The following is a 20,783-nucleotide window of genomic DNA, read 5'->3' as shown; positions in this document are numbered from 1 at the left end:
ATGCATAAGCTGCACAATAGGTGCCTAGAAATTCAACGAATTTTGAAAGGACAGCTCCTTTTTGTTTATTCATTTCGTACCTTAATTTCTGATCTTTTGGTCTTGACAGGAATTCGAAGATGCGACAAGTATTAAAATCACCCTTTTGCTTGGTAATGAAATCAAAGTTGTGGATGCTAACAATCGCATCTTTTAAATTGAAAATTGGTAAATGAAAAATCAAAGAAATAATGAACTAACATAGTCAGGAAACATCAGTAAAGAATCTTATTCAATAGATCATCTTTTAAGTTTTAGTGATTGAGAAGTCGAATTTTATCGCTAGATATTAGAGGTCTATTGAAGTCTTGATGCATTATAATTGTTGAGAGTTGAGACTTACTTTAAATTTGGAGTGTTCTACTCAGATCCTCCCTAAATTATCAATAATCTTCTTGATAGTCTTTGTTCCCGCATGATATCATCCTAAGAGGTCCCACTTGAATTTTTTGTCCACGTGGCATTTTTAATATTTTTTTGGTTACTTTTTAAAATTTATTATTATTTTTAAATATTTTTTTCAGGTCAAATTAGTAATTTTCTTTTGCTAGAACTAGGGCTGGGCATAAATACCGAAAATCGAAAAACCGAACCGAACCGAACTAGTTTGGTTCGGTGTTTGGTGTCCATCGTCAAAAAACCGAAACCGAAATAGCCGAACCGAAGCTTGATAAAACCGAACCGAAAAACCGAACGCACATCGAAATTTAATACATTACCCAAAAAAATTAAAATAGTCTAGGCTCATTAAGTTTAAAGCAAAAAAACCCCCAATTGTAATAAGTCCTCTTTTGCATTTGTATCCCTAATTTTCCACTTCAATTGAAAAAATCAAATATCCTTAACTCAGAAAGTTAACTAGGATGTCTCTTTACGATTAATGTATGTCCTTTATGTGTTTTCTTAATTATTCTTACGGTATGTATATAACACCTAGTAATCCTATGTCATGATTATAGTTTTCTGTTCTTGTGTATTCTGTTTGTTTGATTTTGATTTCAATTTATCAGTTTTATGTTTTGCTTTTGAGAATATGAATTAGTGTCAATGGAATCGCTTCTACTATTATATTAAAAAAACCGAATTGAAAAAACCGAAACCGAACCGAACCGAACTTTAAAAAACCGAAACCGAAATAACCGAACCGAACTAGTTTAGTTCGGTGTTTGGTGTCCACCTTCAAAAAATCGAACCCGAAATAGCCAAACCGAACCGAAAAACCGAATGCCCACCCCTAGCTAGAACTCCATGTTTTAGGCAAACAAAACTTATTTTGGCTAAAAAATAATGATATTTTAGCCCAAAAAAGTTCAAATTTTGTCCAAAAAGAAGAAATACACTTTTGAAACAGATAGTCATTACATCTAAATAAGATATGATAAAAATTAAACAGATGAAATTTCATTATTCTGCTGAAACTTATTATTTCACTAAAAATAAAAAAGCTCTCACCAAGTAATTTTTATTTTATTTTATAAATTTGGCCCCAAAAAGAAAAGAATAACGGTTGAAATAAATAGTCATAGCATTTAAACAAGAAATAGAAAAGAAGTACACAATTGCAATTTCATTATTTTGGTTAAATCTTTTTTATTTGACTAAAATTAATGGAATTCTAAGTTTTTTTCAATTGATTTTTGCCTTATAAGAGAATACGAGAATACACAGTTGAAATAAATAGACATTGCATCTAAAGAAGACATACAAAGATGGTACTTCATTATTTTTGACAAAACTAATTTTATTTGACTAAAATGACGGAGTTCTAGCCAAGTTTTTTTTTTCTTCTTTTCAAATTGGCCTAGAAAAAAAATTAACACAGTTGGAGCTAATAACAAATCGTCATTGCATTTAACGGATAAATTTTAAAAATGCAAAGTTGGAGTAAAATTTATACATGGGTTACAAGATATAGACGAGTTTTATGCACCAAAACAAGACAACACGCGTATTTATCACTTGGCACGAATAGGAGAGCCACAACTTGGTTTTGAAATCCCTTTAGCTATAGACTTGTTTTTCCCAAACCAGTGAGCAACACATTTTGCATTTAAGACACAAAAAGAACTCAGATTTTGGGACTAGTTGAGATATAATTTGGAGCTTAGGCAGATTTTAAAAAAAAAAGGGCGAGACATTGATACACACAATTAACTTAAACTAATCCCCCCTTTTTAAACAAATCCAGAAATATGTTAGACGGGAAAAAAACATTTATAGTTGTCGCTATGCCTATGTACTACTTCAATAAACCAAAGACACAAGAAACAAAATCGATACAGAAAATATGAAAGGCAAACTATTCATCCTATATTTGTACATACCAATATAAGACAAACCAACCAACAAACTAATCTAAACCAAGGAACTACTCATGCTTATCAACTATCGTTTCAGATAGAATTCAAAAGATAAAGCTAAACTCTAAATTCAAGTTTCAGCCAAACATTTCAAATTCGGAAAAGGAGATAAACTTCAAAAAAATGTGCATTGTACTTAACATGTGCATTCATATTCACAGAATCATATTAAGCAAAGGAAAGCAACAAAAACTGCAAACAATACATTTTATACTACATGAGAAACTATCTTAACAGTAGCGAACAAAAAAAAATAGAAATAGGGGTAAGGATTTTACCTGTTGTGGGTGCAGTGAACAGGGTGCGGGGGTATTAGGTCCACGCTCGAACACTAACAATTCCGAGCTTGAATACGCTCAGATTCAAAGCGATTGACAGAGGTAAAGGAGAGAGTAAGATAACTTACGATTTCGAGTCAAAACTAAGGGGTATTGGAACTGAAGAAGATTGATACTTTTTGGAGGAATACAGGCGGCCAACCAAAAGCTCTCTCCTATGGTTCCAAGAAATTCGTACTTATAGCCCCCCGATTAGGGTTCCTAGAGTGATATATGACTTCTTCACAAAACATGAAATTCGTTCAATTTAATTTCAAATCCGCATCTTTTTGAAAGATTCGAATCTTTTCCTTGGCAAAGGAGGGAAACCTCAAAAAAAAAAATTGAAAGTCAGAGATTACCGTTCAGGCTTAAGGGAAACAAACAAAAACCATAAAAGCTTTGCCAAAAATGGAGGAACAAATGCTGATGATGCAAAAAACTTGCTGTATTTTTAGCCGAAAATGGCTTTCGCGTGCATAGAGGTCGAAAGGGAACAAACGTTGATAAACTGTAGACTTAGGGTTCGTTTGGCTGTGGAACCATCCAAAATTTGCACTGAAAAGGAACGGACGACCTCTGTCCATGGCTAAAGGAAGGTAAGGTTTTGCTGAAAATGGAGGAAAGAGAGGAACAGGGGAGGCGCGGCGTGGTGGTGGGTATCTGGAATTAGGTTTGGGTGATAAAAGAAAGATGTGGGCTGGTAATTTTTGGGCCGGATATTTTTTTGGGTGACAATGGGCTGGTCCGAAAAACATTTGTGGGTTGATTGGTATTTTTGTATGAATTGGGCTACATGAAATCTCCTATTTCGGATTTAAGATGTGTTCTTCCTTATATTTATTTGAGCTCCTAAATTAAGATGAAAGACACTCTTTAGTTAATTATATATTAACGTGTGCTAATAATGACATCGTAATCGTTGTGCGATGATATTGATAAAGCTTTAAAAATAAGTGAATGCTATTGTTTGATTGCATAAAAATGAATGCGATGCGTAAGATGTAAAAGCGATCATGGCGATTGCAATAGTAATCATAATAATAATAATAATAATAATAATAATAATAATAATAATAATAATAATGATAATAGTAGTGGTAATAACGGTAAAAAATGATAATAGCTAACGATGATATTAATAAAAATCTAATAATTGTAGTAAAGTATAAATAATTATTTCTTAAGTTGCCAAAAATATTAAATATTTTGGAAGAAAGGTGGGACAAAATTGGGTGTCAACAACTTGTCCCTCTTTGACCGGTAATGGTGAAAGAATTTTCGGGCAAAGACGTTGACTTAGTAGCCTATTTTGTCTTGACTCACAGAATTTGGGAGGCCTTAAGGATATAGAGAATTTGAGAGGATTGCGGCCGAACTCCGGTCTCCGAGTTGGCTACATATCTCGGGTTGCACGAGAATCAGGCCGTATGTAGTTCTGGGATAACTACGACACCCATGAATAACGAGTCCTGATTGGTGCGAATTTTGAAAAACATTGTCCCAGTGTCGAATTATGATGACAACTGGGTATTATGATCGAACTTGAGAATTCTGAAATAGGAATGTGTGTGAACTCGATGATCAGACATTGGATGTAAGCGGAACATTTGGGGTTAGAGACGAGCGTTCGAGGTAGACCCTTGTCGGGATGTCTGACTATCCTTCCCAACAAATTGCCCCAGTTCACTGCCTTAGATAAAGTTCCACGTTGTGCTATGCTACCTGTTAAATATGCTGCAAAACCTAAAGTGCATTCATTAGTAATAAGTGTAAGCATTAATATAGAATTTAGTGTATTTGTAAAACGAAAGCGATAAAATGTATGCAAGTGGGGAAATCAGCGCGAAATTGTATTTTCTTTCTTTTTTATAAGAAGCGCGAAATTACTTCTAAATAAAATTAATGCAGATGTAAAAATTAGTGCGATATTATTTTGAGATAAAAATAGTGCAAGTGCGAGGTTCGTACAAAATATTTGAGATAAAAGTTGTGCAAATGCGAGATTATTACAAAATATTTGAGATAAAAGTTGTGCAAGTGCGAGATCAGTACAAAATACTTGAGATGAAAGTAGTACTAGTGCGAGATTAGTACAAAAACTATTCGAGGTAAAAGTAGTGCAAGTGCAAGTGCAACATCAGTGCGCTTTTGTAAAACTTAATATGTCCAATTTTAAGGCGGACATGCCCCAAATAAATTAATCAAGTCCTATTATAAGGCGGACGAACCCAAATAAAATGATTAAGTCCTATTGTAAGGCGGACAAACCTAATAATATTGCGTCCTATTTTAAGGTGGACAAACCAGATAAGATAATTAAGTCCTATTATAAGGTGGACGAACTTGACGTGACACCAATTATTTGCCACTTTTTAGAAGAAAAGATAAATTTGATAAAAAAAATTAGAAGAGACTATTCCCATTAAAAGACTTGGAACGATAAGAATAAGAATTAACTCAAGTGTTGGCAAAAGAAAAATTTCGAGGCTAGTTCATGGACGCAGAAGTAATAAATTTTATCAACTAAGAATTCCGAAAAATGTCATACTTTGTAAAAATAAGAGATCATGCTCGGAAAATGGAGGGATAGGCACTAGGGATGTGAACAATCTTAAAGGTGCTCTAGAATCGCTAAAGTGCGTTAAGCGCGGGATAATTTGATTATTATGTTTTAAAAATTGTGAAGACGATGCATAAATAATTAATGAACAATAAGCAATTGTATGTCAAAATAAAGAGATAAGCAACTATGAATTTCAATTTTTCTTCTGAAATAAAGAGGATGTTAGTAAATATCAAGTAAAGCAGATAGGAAGTAAATCCAAGAGCATATTAGAAATAAATCCAAGCATATTGCAAATAAATTCAGGTTCATAATACGAGTAAGCAAACAAGGTTCATAATACAAGCATTCACACGTCCTAATATACAGGGACCTCTTTATGCCAGAGGTAGGCCTAGCGTATATTTGAAAGACGAATGTGCCATTATATGTCATCCCATTGCTCTTTAATTAATTAAACAATTCTATTCCCAAAATAATGTACAAAATGAAATATTTCCTAATCTACGTAAGATAAATGCACTTCTTCGTCGCGTCCAAACTTCTTCAGATAAGGCGCGCTAAGGTTAGTCTTCAGTCCACGAAATCTTGGGATCGTCATGATTAATCTGCTTCACAAAAAGAGTTAGACAAATTCGTCCTCCTAAAGTTTAATTAATTTAGAGCAATGGTCCATATTGTTGGCACAATCAACCTTCAAATAATGCACACATAATATGATAAGCGTCGCTTGGGGTCGTAAACCCACTTGGACAGTTGGGTAAGGTTGACTAATGGACTGAATATACCAAGGATATTAAGCCTCCTAAGTTTAATATGCATGCCCTTAGGAAAAAGGTGTTGTTTTAGCTCTATCCTAAGTTGACTAAGAGTTGGTTTCCTATGACACAAGGCTCTCCCAAGTGGACAACTTGAGAGTGGAAAGTCCGTGGCTGTCGACTGCACCGCTGATCGACTAAATCCACAAGATCGATGCAACTAGAGGGCGATTTAATAGTGCACGGCCGCGAACCGCGAAACCGCTTTAAGTGTGTGAATTTGTGTGAATTTTCCAAGAGTGGAGGAAGTATGAACGGAATGCCAATTAAAGAAAGCAATAACATACTATTACATAGAAAATTTCACATAAGGAATAAAACAATAATTAAAAACACTTAAAAGCACATACGGGAAAAAAGCAACAATAAAGGAAAAATAAAGAAAAACAACCAAAACATCCAACAAATTAATTATTAACCTAAGTTTGTTATGGTTAAGAACCTAAAATCCCCAGCAGAGTCGCTAAGCTGTTATACCCCATTTTAAACGGGTCAAATCGGAGTACAACATATTGGTGATTCCAAAATTATTTAACTGAAGGAGTCGCCACCTAATTATTTTAACGGTGAATTAGGACACCTAATTATTAACTAAGGTAAAGCTAAACTAAACCTCCGTTAATGGTCTGCTTAATTAATGTGATTCTAGGTAAGGGTTCTCGGTTATCCTAAAGGGAAGGGGTTAGGCATCCTTTAAGATTCGCTAACAACGATTAACCGGTCAAACTTAGGTTAGTTAATTGAAATTAGGAAAATAGAAATATTTAAGAAAATAACTTATAAATATTGTCAAGATTACAAAATGGGAGATATAGAATGCTATTTAAATAAGATAATAATTTGCATAAAGATTTTAGTTATAAGTGAACTAAAGAAAGCGCGGGATTATGCAACGTTTTATAAATATTTGAGGAAAATAAGTTATTCCAACTAACAATTTGAAAGATTAATATTAGTAAAATTTAAGGTTTTATGGTATTTAAAATATGAAGAAATCGTCAGAAGTCCGAGGGGATTTGATGTCTGCTAAAAAATGATCCAAGCCTCCATTAATTAAAATATTATGAAATCAACATGATTTGTTTGAAAAGATGTTGTTGTTATTTAGCCTTTGGCGTTTTTCGGAGAAATCATTTCGTTTAGCCATAAATTTTGTATACATTAACGATTAACTAAACATTTAATTACATTTTTTTTAAGTTTTTAAATGATCACATTTAATCTTTCAACAACTACGATCCCCACTAATTCTACTAGGATTCATCTAATCTAAGAAAACAAAAATAAGGTAAAATGTTAGTCAAGCAATGCGAATCAAATACACAAAGGAAAATAGAGTAGAGGAGAGAAATATAATTAAATGGGTTTGGCCCATTTTAGGCTGCTGCAATCTGCTTCTGCCATATGGGCTTTGGCCCAAAATCCCTTTTTTTACTACACTGCTGATGAGGGGTTGACTCGATAAGGAATATCACGTTGGGCTTTAGCCCAACACCGAATGCGGGGAGAAGACGAGCCCCTTGGACTCATACGAGAGAGTCATGCATAAAAATGAAAGAAAAATGATTAGTACAGTGGGGATTTACAAGACCTATACTTCAAATAAAAAAGAAAAGCAATGGCCGAAACAAAATAAAAACATCACGTAAATAATAAACAAGAGCAGAACCTTGACATGCCAAATTAATAGAGCAATTTCAACACTCGAGACAAACAAGTGATTTATGTATACATTATGTATATTTAAGTATACTTCGTATATACACATTCATAAGGATACTTAGAAGGTTAATATTGGAAAGCTTTTGCCCCCGTCTTCCCGATGTTGCACAAGTTCCAAGGGATTTCCAGGAATCCCAGGCATGGCTAACACCGGGGAGGGTTCAAGCTTAATCCATAATGACCAACTAATCTCCCCATAAACGTATTAACTAAAGTATACTCTAGATATACACATGTAAACATAATCAAACACAGTATACTTGCAATGCACAGACACATAAAATTTTAAATAGACACAGAATCACCAAAACATTCATGCAATTTCCTGCTTTTAACTGGAGAAAAAATGTACTTCGATTCATGCTTTTGAAATCGTTTTTTTTTTAAAAACAGCGAAACTGGAATAAGTTGTCCCAGAGGAATTCAACACAGCAAAATGGTAACACCTAGTTGAGGTGCCACTGCAACTACTGACAATTGAATCAAAATCATAAAGTGAATGCCTCCACATAAACTAGCAAAATTCAAGCTTCATTATGCACCGAAGGATATTGCTTAGACACCACACGCCATTACAACATCAACAAAACGATCAAGAAGAATATAAAGCATAAGATCATTCACATATCAGATGCTACAGAAATAACAGTTAGTTATTAGAAACATTTAGTCAGAAATAGGAGAGGGAGAATATGATTCAAACAAGACATTAACTACAACAGAGTTATTAATCCTTGCACATTTCAATTTTATGCTTCAGCTCTGTGCATTTTCTGTACATTACACAGGCAACTTAATCTTATATTTAAGTGTTCCTGAAGGCATGTCTCTAACTACATGAAAGTTCCAAATAACAAATTAAAAAAAAAAAAACAGAGAACCCATATCCTCAAAGTTACAGTAAATTACATGCTCAAATGAGGGTGTCTAAAGAGACCACCCGATAAGTTCTTCTAGCAATGCATAAGCTCAAGGTATGAACACTAACTAACCGTTAATTTATACATGGGTTACAAGATATAGACGAGTTTTATGCACCAAAACAAGACAACACGCGTATTTATCACTTGGCGCGAATAGGAGAGCCACAACTTGGTTTTGAAATCCCTTTAGCTATAGACTTGTTTTTCCCAAACCAGTGAGCAACACATTTTGCATTTAAGACACAAAAAGAACTCAGATTTTGGGACTAGTTGAGATATAATTTGGAGCTTAGGCAGATTTAAAAAAAAAAAAGGGCGAGACATTGATACACACAATTAACTTAAACTAATCCCCCCTTTTTAAACAAATCCAGAAATATGTTAGACGGGAAAAAAACATTTATAGTTGTCGCTATGCCTATGTACTACTTCAATAAACCAAAGACACAAGAAACAAAATCGATACAGAAAATATGAAAGGCAAACTATTCATCCTATATTTGTACATACCAATATAAGACAAACCAACCAACAAACTAATCTAAACCAAGGAACTACTCATGCTTATCAACTATCGTTTCAGATAGAATTCAAAAGATAAAGAAGCTAAACTCTAAATTTAAGTTTCAGCCAAACATTTCAAATTCGAAAAAGGAGATAAACTTCAAAAAAATGTGCATTGTACTTAACATGTGCATTCATATTCACAGAATCATATTAAGCAAAGGAAAGCAACAAAAACTGCAAACAATACATTTTATACTACATGGGAAACTATCTTAACAATAGCGAACAAAAAAAAATAGAAATAGGGGTAAGGATTTTACCTGTTGTGGGTGCAGTGAATAGGGTGCGGGGGTATTAGATCCACGCTTGAACACTAACAATTCCGAGCTTGAATACGCTCAGATTCAAAGCGGTTGACCGAGGTGAAAGAGAGAATAAGATAACTTAGGATTTCGAGTCAAAACGAAGGGGTATTGGAACTGAAGAAGATTGATACTTTTCTGAGGAATAAAGGCGGCCAACCAAAAGCTCTGTCCTACGGTTCCAAGAAATTCGTACTTATATCCCCCCGATTAGGGTTCCTAGAGTGATATATGACTTCTTCACAAAACATGAAATTCGTTCAATTTAATTTCAAATCCGCATCTGTTTGAAAGATTCGAATCTTTTCCTTGGCAAAGGAGGGAAACCTCAAAAGAAAATTGAAAGTCAGATATTACCGTTCAGGCTTAAGGGAAACAAACAAAAACCATAAAAGCTTTGCCAAAAATGGAGGAACAAATGTTGATGATGCAAAAAACTTGCTGTATTTTTAGCCGAAAATGGCTTTCGCGTGCATAGAGGTCGAAAGGGAACAAGCGTTGATAAACGGTAGACTTAGGGTTTGTCTGGCTGTGGAACCATCCAAAATTTGCACTGAAAAGGAACGGACGACCTCTGTCCATAGCTAAAGCAAGGTAAGGTTTTGCTGAAAATAGAGGAAAGAGAGGAACAGAGGAGGCGCGGCGTTGTGGTGGGAATCTGGAATTAGGTTTGGGTGATAAAAGAAAGATGTGGGCCGATTCGAATGGGTAGTCGGTTGGTAATTTTTGGGCTGGATATTATTTTGGGTGACAATGGGCTGGTCCGAAAAATATTTGTGGGTTGATTGGTATTTTTGTATGAATTAGGCTACATGAAATCTCCTATTTCAGATTTAAGATGTGTTCTTCCTTATATTTATTTGAGCTCCTAAATTAAGATGAAAGACACTCTTTAGTTAATTATATATTAACGCGTGCTAATAATGACATCGTAATCGTTGTGCGATGATATTGATAAAGCTTTAAAAATAAGTGAATGCTATTGTTTGATTGCATAAAAATGAATGCGATGCGTGAGATGTAAAAGCGATCATGGCGATTGCAATAGTAATAATAATAATAATAATAATAATAATAATAATAATAATAATAATAATAGTAGTAGTAATAACGGTAACAAATGATAATAGCTAACGATGATATTAATAAAAAGCTAATAATTGTAGTAAAGTATAAATAATTATTTCTTAAGTTGCCAAAAATATTAGAAGCGCAAATAAATATTTTTGAAGAAAGGTGGGACAAAATTGGGTGTCAACAGCATCAAGGATCAGCTCTTAGTCCGCTTTTATTTGCCTTGGTGATGGATGAATTGACGCGGCAAATTCAAGGTGAGGTGCCATGGTGTATGCTTTTCGCGGATGACATAGTCCTGATCGACGAGACTCGTAGCGGAGTTAACGCTAAGCTGGAGGATTAGAGATAGACTCTAGAGTCTAAAGAGTTCAAGCTGAGTAGGACCAAGACAGAGTACTTGAAGTGCAAGTTCAGTGAAGCAACTCAAGAGGCTGGCATTGAAGTAAGGCTTGGTACCCAGGTCATCCAGAAGAAAAGTAGTTTCAAGTATCTTGGGTCTATTATACAAGGCAGTGGGGAGATTGATGATGATGTCACACATCGTATTGGGGCAGGGTGGATGAAATGGAGGCTCGTTTCCGGAGTGCTATGTGATAAGAAGGTGCCATCACAACTTAAGGGCAAGTTCTACAAAGTGGTGGTTAGACCGACTATGTTGTATGGGGCGGAGTGTTGGCTAGTTGAGATCTCTCACGTTCAAAAGATGAAAGTTGCCGAGATGAGAACGTTGAGATGGATGTGTAGGCACACCAAATGACAGGATTAGGAACGGGGCTATCCGGGACAAGGTGGGAGTGGCCTCGGTGGAAGACAAGATGCGGGAAGCGAGACTGAGATGGTTTGGACATGTGAAGAGGAGAGACACAGATTCCCCAGTGCGTAGGTATGAGAGGTTGGGCAGGGATGGCTTCAGAAGAGGTAGGGGTAGGCCGAAGAAGTATTGGGGAGAGGTGATTAGACAGGACATGGCGCAATTACAGCTTACCGAGGACATGACCTTAGATAGGAGGGTATGGAGGACTCAGATTAGGGTAGAAGGCTAGTAGATAGTATCGTTTATCCTTTCATATTAGTAGTAGCACTATCGCGATATAAGTTCTTGTGCTTTGATTTCTGCTACTATCTGTTATTTTCTGTACTTTGATTATCTTATTTTATCTGTGATAGCTACTGCCCCTTTGCAAACTGCTTCATCTTGGCTCAGTCGCTTTCGTTATTTTCATTTCCATATCGCTTTGAATTTCTTGGCCTTATCTGACCTCTTTTTATGCTTTCTATTGAGCCAAGGGTCTTTCGGAAACAGCCATCCTACCTTGGTAGGAGTAAGGTCTGCGTACACTCTACCCTCCCCAGACCCCACGTTGTGGGATTTCACTGGGTTGTTGTTGTTGTGTTTATCCCAACCACACGTGGGATAAACTCATCTTAAATTTAATCCCGGAATTATTTATCCCTTATTCCTCATAGCAAACGAGCCCTTATAATTTTATCCTAATTTAAATTTGTCATATATTATAACTTGTATAGGAAAAGGAAAGAAACTCCGAGTCCTGCAGAAGTTATGGAACCTTTCTGACTACACAAATTAAGGGAAATGTTTAAGTATAATAATGATTCTGTAAAAGAATTTACATTAACAAATTATGAAAAAATAACACTCCAATCATTGACGGTCTATAAAAAGGGATACTAAAGCATGAGCCAGTAATTAACACAGAAAAGAACGACACTGAGATATATAACTACATTGATAATGTAAAACATCTCCTAAAATTCCATCCTATTGAGACCGAACGTGGCCGGACCAGTTGGTACTGTCACGTTGGTGTGTTGGTAAAACCTTAGGTCGGTAGGAATCCTATTCCAGTCTAATTGTAATAGATTTGGTTTTATTTATGGTGAATCTGTAATTATGGTAATATAAGATTTATAGTTCTATTGGAATAGGGTTACCTTATTAGACTAGGGTAATGAAGACCTTATTTGTATATAAGGAGGTCATTATTAGGGGTGTTAATAGTTTTCAAAAAACCGACTTACCGACCGAACCATACTGAACCGGTTTTTAGGTTTTTTAAAATAAAACCGACAGTTTTTATATAGATTTATAATCGTACCGAATAACTAGGTTGATTTTTGACGAGGCCAAAGTGCATAGTAAAATTCGCTCGTACTCTATCAAATTCTAGTATAGTTTAAGATATCGTTTCACAGAGATTGGAACCACCTAGGCTACAGATGTGTATTGTCTTGGTTACTATTTGAGAAATTCAAATTGATGAAATGAGAGGTTTTGAAATTATAAATTACTTAAAATAAAACAATTAATTTATAATAAAACAAGCAACTTAACAGAAAATTTAAAAAGAAAAGAGTTGGGAGTCATTGAATCCACTTGGTACAATTATAATAAAATCTTATTCTAGTAAATTCCACAAAAGAATAGGAAAACTTTTTTGACTTGATTTGTGTTATGAGGAATAAAGACCTCTTGCGATCGGCCCTTAAAATCAATAAACTTATTTGAGTCACAGTCCCTCCGCGAGAATTAGAACTGAAAGAAATAAAATAGAGACCCCTCAAATCATTATCCCTCCGTGAGAATTAGGACCGAAAGAAATAAGATAACAATTTTAAACCAACAAAATTATTTGAATTAATCCCTCCGTGAGAATTAGGACTAAAAGAAATAATATTGAGATACTCGAATCGATAAACTAGCTTGAATTAATCCCTCCGTTGAGATTTAGGACTAAAAGAAGCAAGATCAAAGATTTGAATATCAAGAAATGAAAAAAATTAAAGTAAAGATAATTATTATAACATCATACCAAGCTTCTTCAACTATCCCAACAAAAAGAAACTACTCCATTAAGGAGTATGTAAGAAAGACATTAAAAATAAAATACTACTCCTACAAATATAAAATAAAAAGAAGAGAAATAAAGCAAAGACCATTTCTTATGTCTTTCTCAAGATTGGATTCGATCATCTCTAAGCAAAGTGATGCCTCTATTTATAGGAAAATATAGTATCTCCCTCTACGAATGCATTCCTTGAAGTAGTGCTCACATCCGTGACCTTACTTGACGAGTGAGAGTATGACAGTGGTAGTCGTGTCCGTGAATTTTGCAACTTCTTTCTTGATGTCAATACTTGACGGGTGTGAGTATGAAAGTGGCGGTCACACCCGTGGATTTCAACAGTTGACGAGTGTGAGTATGAAAGTGGTGGTCACACCCGTGGATTTTGCAACTTCTCCCAATGTTGTCTTTATGTAATTCCCACATGTGAAATTTCAGGGTTGTGAACATGAACTTGTTGTTGCACCTATGAAATATATTCTTATCTCTTTGGCATTTGCTTATTTTTCATTCTTCCGAGATATTCTTTTTCCTGCAAGATTCTGTCAGAAAATATGAGAGAATAAGATATAATTATTCATGTTTTATTTTAAAACTTATTTTTTTATGTATAAAATTACATGAATAATTTACACCCATCAATTTTTAATTTTATAAAAATAAACCGAAAAAATACCAAACGGTAATGAATAAGTTTGTATATGTAAAATATATTCTATATATTAACTTTAAATATAATAAAATATTAATATTTTCGCCTTGGGTTCGGGACGATGAATACGACTACAAGCCGCCAATATAATTAACACCTAAAGTTCTAACGCTGAAACCTATTATAATACTCCCTATTGAAATTAAATTAGTTCTAGCATCTTGAGTAGTAACTTGCTTGTAAGCTACAAGGTATTCCAACGATCTTGGATAGAAAGCTACAAAGTATCAGATATCTTTCTTCTCGTATAATTTTTTAAATTTATCTTATTGGAAAATTAATCTTAGTAGATTCCGTTCTTGAGTCCCATCTTGATTGATTTTTGCCCCATCGTATGATCTAAATTATACTACTTTTTTTTTTTTTTTTTTTTTTGTCTTTGCTTAACACTTGTGGGATCAATCTTTATTCTTGTCATCGTTCATGTTTTTGATTCATCACCCTTTAAATAGTAAAATGTCTAGAGAGATTTTGTCAAAGTCCTATAAAAGTATACATGATATCGTATCTTTAACTTTTACTATATTGTGTCTTTAACTTTTACTAGTGACTGTAAAATGATGTTCTTTTTCTAAAAAAAATAAATGATAATCAACCGAACCGTACCGATACCGAGATGATGGAAAAGTTTCAAAAAGGCTAATTATGGTTCTAAAAAATCATATAACCGAAAAATTGATATGGTATAAATTTTATAAAATAACCCTCCGAACCATACCATTGACACCCCTAGTCATTATGATGATTGAAAAGCAGAAAGAATTCTCCCATTATTCTTGTCTTGATTTTAACATGGTATCAGAGCCACGTTAGAAAGAACATGCAAATCCTAAAACGATGGCAGGTGACAGAGAAACTGGCGATAAAAGCAAAGAAATCGCCGGTGAAGAAAACAAAGCCCAAAGTTTGTGGAATATTTGATGAGGGTATTTACTTTGGTCAACGAGCTTTTTTTAGTTTTAAATAATTTTTCAATGAAATAGGATGATCTCTTGCCAAACCTTCACCCATTTTTGGGCTAAATAGTATTCTAGGATATATTCCTTGAAAGTTTGTGGATGGAAAAAATAATTATTTTGATGATTTTTCCGCAATTATACTATAATAAGTTGAGTGATCTTCATTTCGTGCAATTAACCCATTTGTCAGTCTATTTCTGAAGATCAAGTATGTCATATATACGATTCGTCATACAAAAGTCATTTTATTATAGGACTCACAATTTCATAGATTCTGTGATGATAAAAATGACGTGGTGCGTGCTCTTTGTATGTTTTTATTGGAGCCTTTGACCAAAATAAGCTATTTTTTAAATCAATTTACTAAAGTAATACGTTTTTTATTTTTTTTACGGAACTAGCATAAACGTATTCCTGAGTAACGTATTAGGCATTATTTTATTCAAAAATTTTAACGGAAAAAATTAGGTCGGGTTAACGGTGTTAAAAGCTAATTCGTGACTGTTAGTAACGTATTAGGAATAATACGTTACTGTCAGTAACGACTTTAGAGAATCCAAATACCAACAATCCTTTTATGTAATCTGACATTGACTGATGTTAAAGCCGTAACTAGGAGTTACGATTTTAGCATAAAACGTAACTGACAGTTACGTTTCTACTCAAACTAGGCATGCGCAAATCTTGCCGAGAATCCTGCAAATTGGGAATCTTTCTGATTGATTTGACTATAAAACGTGATTAATAGTTACGTTTTAATTGTAAAACGTGACACACAATAATGACACACTGCTAAAGTCCCTCTTCCTCATACTTTTTGAACAAACCACATATCATTATAAAATATAGTGTATGAAACGAATGTTCAAACACATTCGAACAATTTTCATCAAAGCTTCTACTTGTGTGGCCTATTGTCGGAACAACATTAAAAAATTCAACAGGTATAAGTTAATTAAGTCAAATATTTCGTAATATGTTAAAATAATACTATAGTTTTAATTTATTTTTCTGTTATATTAATAATAATAAGTGTCTTATTTGCGTGTGTAGGAGTAAAGATGGCCAATTTTGAACATAATGTGATGGTTGCTTTGTATTGGGGTGGCGAAATAATTACTGAAATGAACGGATTCAGGTACACTGAAGGTGCCAAAATGATTGTCAGCATGTTTATTTCAACGAACTATGCTGAATTGGTTGAACTATTGCATGAGAAGATGGGGACAAATAGTGAAAATATTCAAATTGATATTTCTGGAAAATATCCATGCTCATTTCAAGGTAACAATACAAGGTTCATTGAGTTTAAAATTGAGAATGACCAGTCCTTGCTACAATTTTTCTCCATACGGCAAAAATTTGCGGATAAGATCGATATAAATATTTTGGAGATTTATGTAAAGACCAAACCAGCAAATCAAAATAATATATTTCAAATGAGTGGTCAGCATGGTTATCACATGAATTTGTTGGCTCAAAATTATGGATTTGCTATGGCCAGTCAGCCTCATCTTGGAATTGAACAAGTTTTTTTTTATAAATACAGTTAATACTTTTATTAATATTTTTAGGTATACCTGTAGTAGTGGTAGAAATCCCGCTATCTCATGTTGCTTAGCCTGTGAGGCCTTACAAAGATAGTGATACTTAAATACACTAAGTTTTTTCAAACAAAACTTACTTCGAGCACCTTTTCAACCCCTAAAATGACGATCCGAACGTCTACGTATCCTTGATGTATTGGGCCTACATTATTGTACGCAGAAAAAAATATCAGGTTCTATATAAAATATTGACGTTTCGGAGTCTTGATCCACGACTAATCGTTGGTCAAAGTATGGAAAAAACACTAAGTTTTTTCAAACAAAACTTACTTCGGGCACCTTCTCAACCCCTAAAATGACAATCCGAACGTCTACGTATCCTTGATGTATTGGGCCTACATTATTGTACGCAGAAAAAATATCAGGTTCTACATAAAATATTGACGTTTTGGAGTCTTGACCCACGGCTAATCGTTGGTCAAAGTATGAAAAAAACACTAAGTTTTTTCAAACAAAACTTACTTCGGGCACCTTTTCAGCCCCTAAAATGACGATCTGAACGTCTACGTATCCTTGATGTATTGGGCCTACATTATTGTACGCAGAAAAAAATATCAGGTTCTATATAAAATATTGACGTTTCGGAGTCATGACACACGACTAATCGTTGGTCAAAGTATGAAAAAAAACACTAAGTGTTGCAAAAAATAAAGTTTGGCCAATTTTTTTTGCTTTTTGGTACTGTTTCTATAACGCAGTATTTTACTGCGCTAAAGGTAGTTTTGTAACATTTTTTTTTGTTGGAAGAGCGAAACTAGAAGCCTGGACACGGGTTTCGCCAAACTCAATAATTTTTGCTCAAATAATATATTTGTGTTAAGAAATTTATTAAATATGTATAAATAATAAGTTTAGAACATAAGTATTAAATCTGAAATCGTCGTTCTAAAATCTAAAAACATAAAGTTGAACTCTTGGCTCTGACTCTGCCATCTAATCACGTGGGTAACAATATCCAATTTGTTTTTTCTTTCTATGTGAATAAAATAATCACATAACTTGCACACTAAATTGTGTAAGAAAATGTTGTCAGCATGGAAATGACATTGACATAACAGATAACAACTATTAAAGGTAAGTGTACAATTTTATTGTGTGTCACGTTTTACAAATAAAACGTAACTACAGATAACGTTTTATAGTCAAATCAGTCAGAAGAATTGTAAGTGTACAATCTTATTGTGTGTCACGTTTTACAAATAAAACGTAACTACAGATAACGTTTTATAGTCAAATCAGTCAGAAGGATTCTCAATTTACAGGCACTACAAGAAATTAGGCTTACGACGACATTTTATAAATGTCATATTAAGTGCCATAAGTGTCGCAAAATCACTTAGCGACATTTATTTTACATTTAGTACAAATGTCGTAAATTTGAGGGTCGGGAATTTTCCGACATTTATATTAATGTCGGTACATAATTTACGACATTTATTTACAACTTTTTAAAAACGTCACAACAAATTTCCAACATTTAGATTAATGTCGGCAAAATAATTAGCGACATTTATTTGCAACTTTTATTAAATGTCACCGATTTTGAAATTAATTTAATTGCGACATATAACGAAATGTCATCAAATCATACCATCCTTACTACGCATACATAGAAATGTCGGAAAATCATCTCTAGTCAATATCATCATTTTTCTTTTTTATATACTGAAAAAATCTAATTTAATGCCACGATGAATCATATAATTCCAGTACACAAGTTATACACTACAATAGAACTTTGAATTAAACAAAAGAGTCACTTCGACAAACTTTTGAAAAATCTCGTGAACACCATTAAATATATGGTTCCCGAAGAATACAAAATTTTCTCCTAAGCTGAGAATGCTATAAATAAAATCTAATATTGACTAGTGACCACAAAAACACCAATTCATTGATTGTCACTTGTTGAGCCTTCATACAAAGCAGCATCTTGAATCTCTATGACAACATGCATCCTCTTGAAAAGACTTCTCTTCTTGACTCTAATTTTTACATATCGACTTCTGATGAAGATGAGAAAGAGATCTCTGACAACAAACCAAAGATAAGGGCAAATATTAGAAGTTAGAAAAATATGGTTTAAACAAAATAGCAGGCAACTTTTATAGAAGACAAAAGATCGTGAAATAAGAGTATTGCTACATTCACGGTACAATTAAAAAAGTAAAATACAGATCTCAAAATTCAGTGTCAATCCTAAAGCCCACACCACAGAGGATTACCTTCACATCCACAAAAATATGATCCAATGCAACAATCATATTATACAATTAATCTCTTTCGGGACTCCACTTCGTAAAACCTACAAAAGAAAAAATAAATCAAGAAAAGTAAATGACAAATAAAATTCAAGCAGAGAGAGAGAGAAGAGAAATGGAGAAATTAGGCCGCCGGTGCAGCCTATGACGTAAAGGGAATTGGGGGAAGGGAAAAGGTTAGGGTTTCAGCTTTTATTCGTGGGAGTAGTATTTGATTAAGTTTAAAATTATTGGGGGGAAGATTTAGTCTTTGGGGATTTTTTAATTTTTTGGGGGGAAAGTCTGGGTCCAAATGAAAAAGAGTATTAAAGTACATAGAACCAAAATAAAAAAAAATACTGCTCCTATTTCTATAACTACTATAATTTCATAAGCTTTTTTTTATTAGTAGTAGCAAATAGTATTCCTTGCAAAATCAATTACTTTAATAAGAGCTTAAATAAAGTTCAAATGCATATAAATAAAATAAATATGACACGAATTGTCCCGTAGTAAAATCGATTGTCGTCGATGCCTTTTTCTCGGTTCTTTCCTCCATTACAAGAGTTCGAACAAGAAAAAAATAAGAGTGCCCTATGAAGAATGTTGTAAAAATTCATAATAGAATCTGGCCATAACAATAATGAAAAGATCAATAATGGATAAAAAAGCCAAGTCATATTCTGAAAATAATTAATATTCTTTAAATATTATCCGCAATGACACCTATTCTAATACTACTAGTTAAATACTTTTTAAAAAGTCATATGTGCGATAGTTTTCTTTAATTGGTAGAAATATTCAATAGCTCTATTGTTATAATTGTATAATTTAATTTTAACTAATTTACACAAATAATTTAGTCACGTGTGGGACTACACTGGATGTGTTGTTGTTGTTTGTAATTTAGCCATATTTTTAGTTCCAAACGCATTCGTTATATATATATATATATATAATTACTACTTTATGCATCCACTAATTCTTTCCCTAGAATTAAATATAAAGAGTGATGACATAATTTAAAAAGATTTAGATTTCCAACATTAGGTGTAAAAGTCAGTAATTAGCGACTAATAATATGACATTTGAAATAAATGTCATAATATTTTCGACATTTGTATCAAATTTCGTTATTTTAACGACATTTTACGCCAAAAATCGTTGTTTAGCTATATTTTATGCCAAATGTCATTATTTTAGTGACATTTTTCGTCAAATGTCACTATATTTACGACATTTTACATCACATGTCATTATTTTTATGACATTTTTTCATAAATGTCGAGAAATTCCTTTTTCCCCGACATTTATTTCAAATGTCACTAAATAAATGTCGTCGTATCTTTACTTTCTTGTAGTGAGGATTCTCTGCAAGAGATTGCGCGTGCCTAGTTTCAGAAGAAACGTTACTGTCAGTTACGTTTTATGCTGAAGTCGTAATTGCGGGTTACGACTTTAGGATCAATCAATGTCAGATTTCATAGAAAGATTGTTTGTACCTAGAATTTCTAAATTCGTTACTGTCAGTAACGTATTAGCCATAATACGTTATTGGCAGTAACGAATTATATTTTAACGCTGTTAACCGGTGACTTTTTTGTCCGTTGGAATTTTTGAATAAAATAATACCTAATTCGTTACTCAGGAATACGTTTATGCTAGTTCAGTTAACTTTCAAAAAAACATATTATTTTGGAGAATTGGCTC

General features: G+C 33.6%; 1 pseudogene; it reads right to left on the bottom strand.

The window, feature by feature from the left end:
• LOC132637119 (E3 ubiquitin-protein ligase RSL1-like) overlaps positions 1-20,783 on the bottom strand; it is a 43,253-nt pseudogene that overhangs the window by 9,790 nt on the left and 12,680 nt on the right.

Source organism: Lycium barbarum, chromosome 4 (genome assembly GCF_019175385.1).
Source record: "Lycium barbarum isolate Lr01 chromosome 4, ASM1917538v2, whole genome shotgun sequence".
NCBI lineage: Eukaryota > Viridiplantae > Streptophyta > Magnoliopsida > Solanales > Solanaceae > Lycium > Lycium barbarum.
This window is presented reverse-complemented; position numbering and strand designations above follow the sequence as displayed.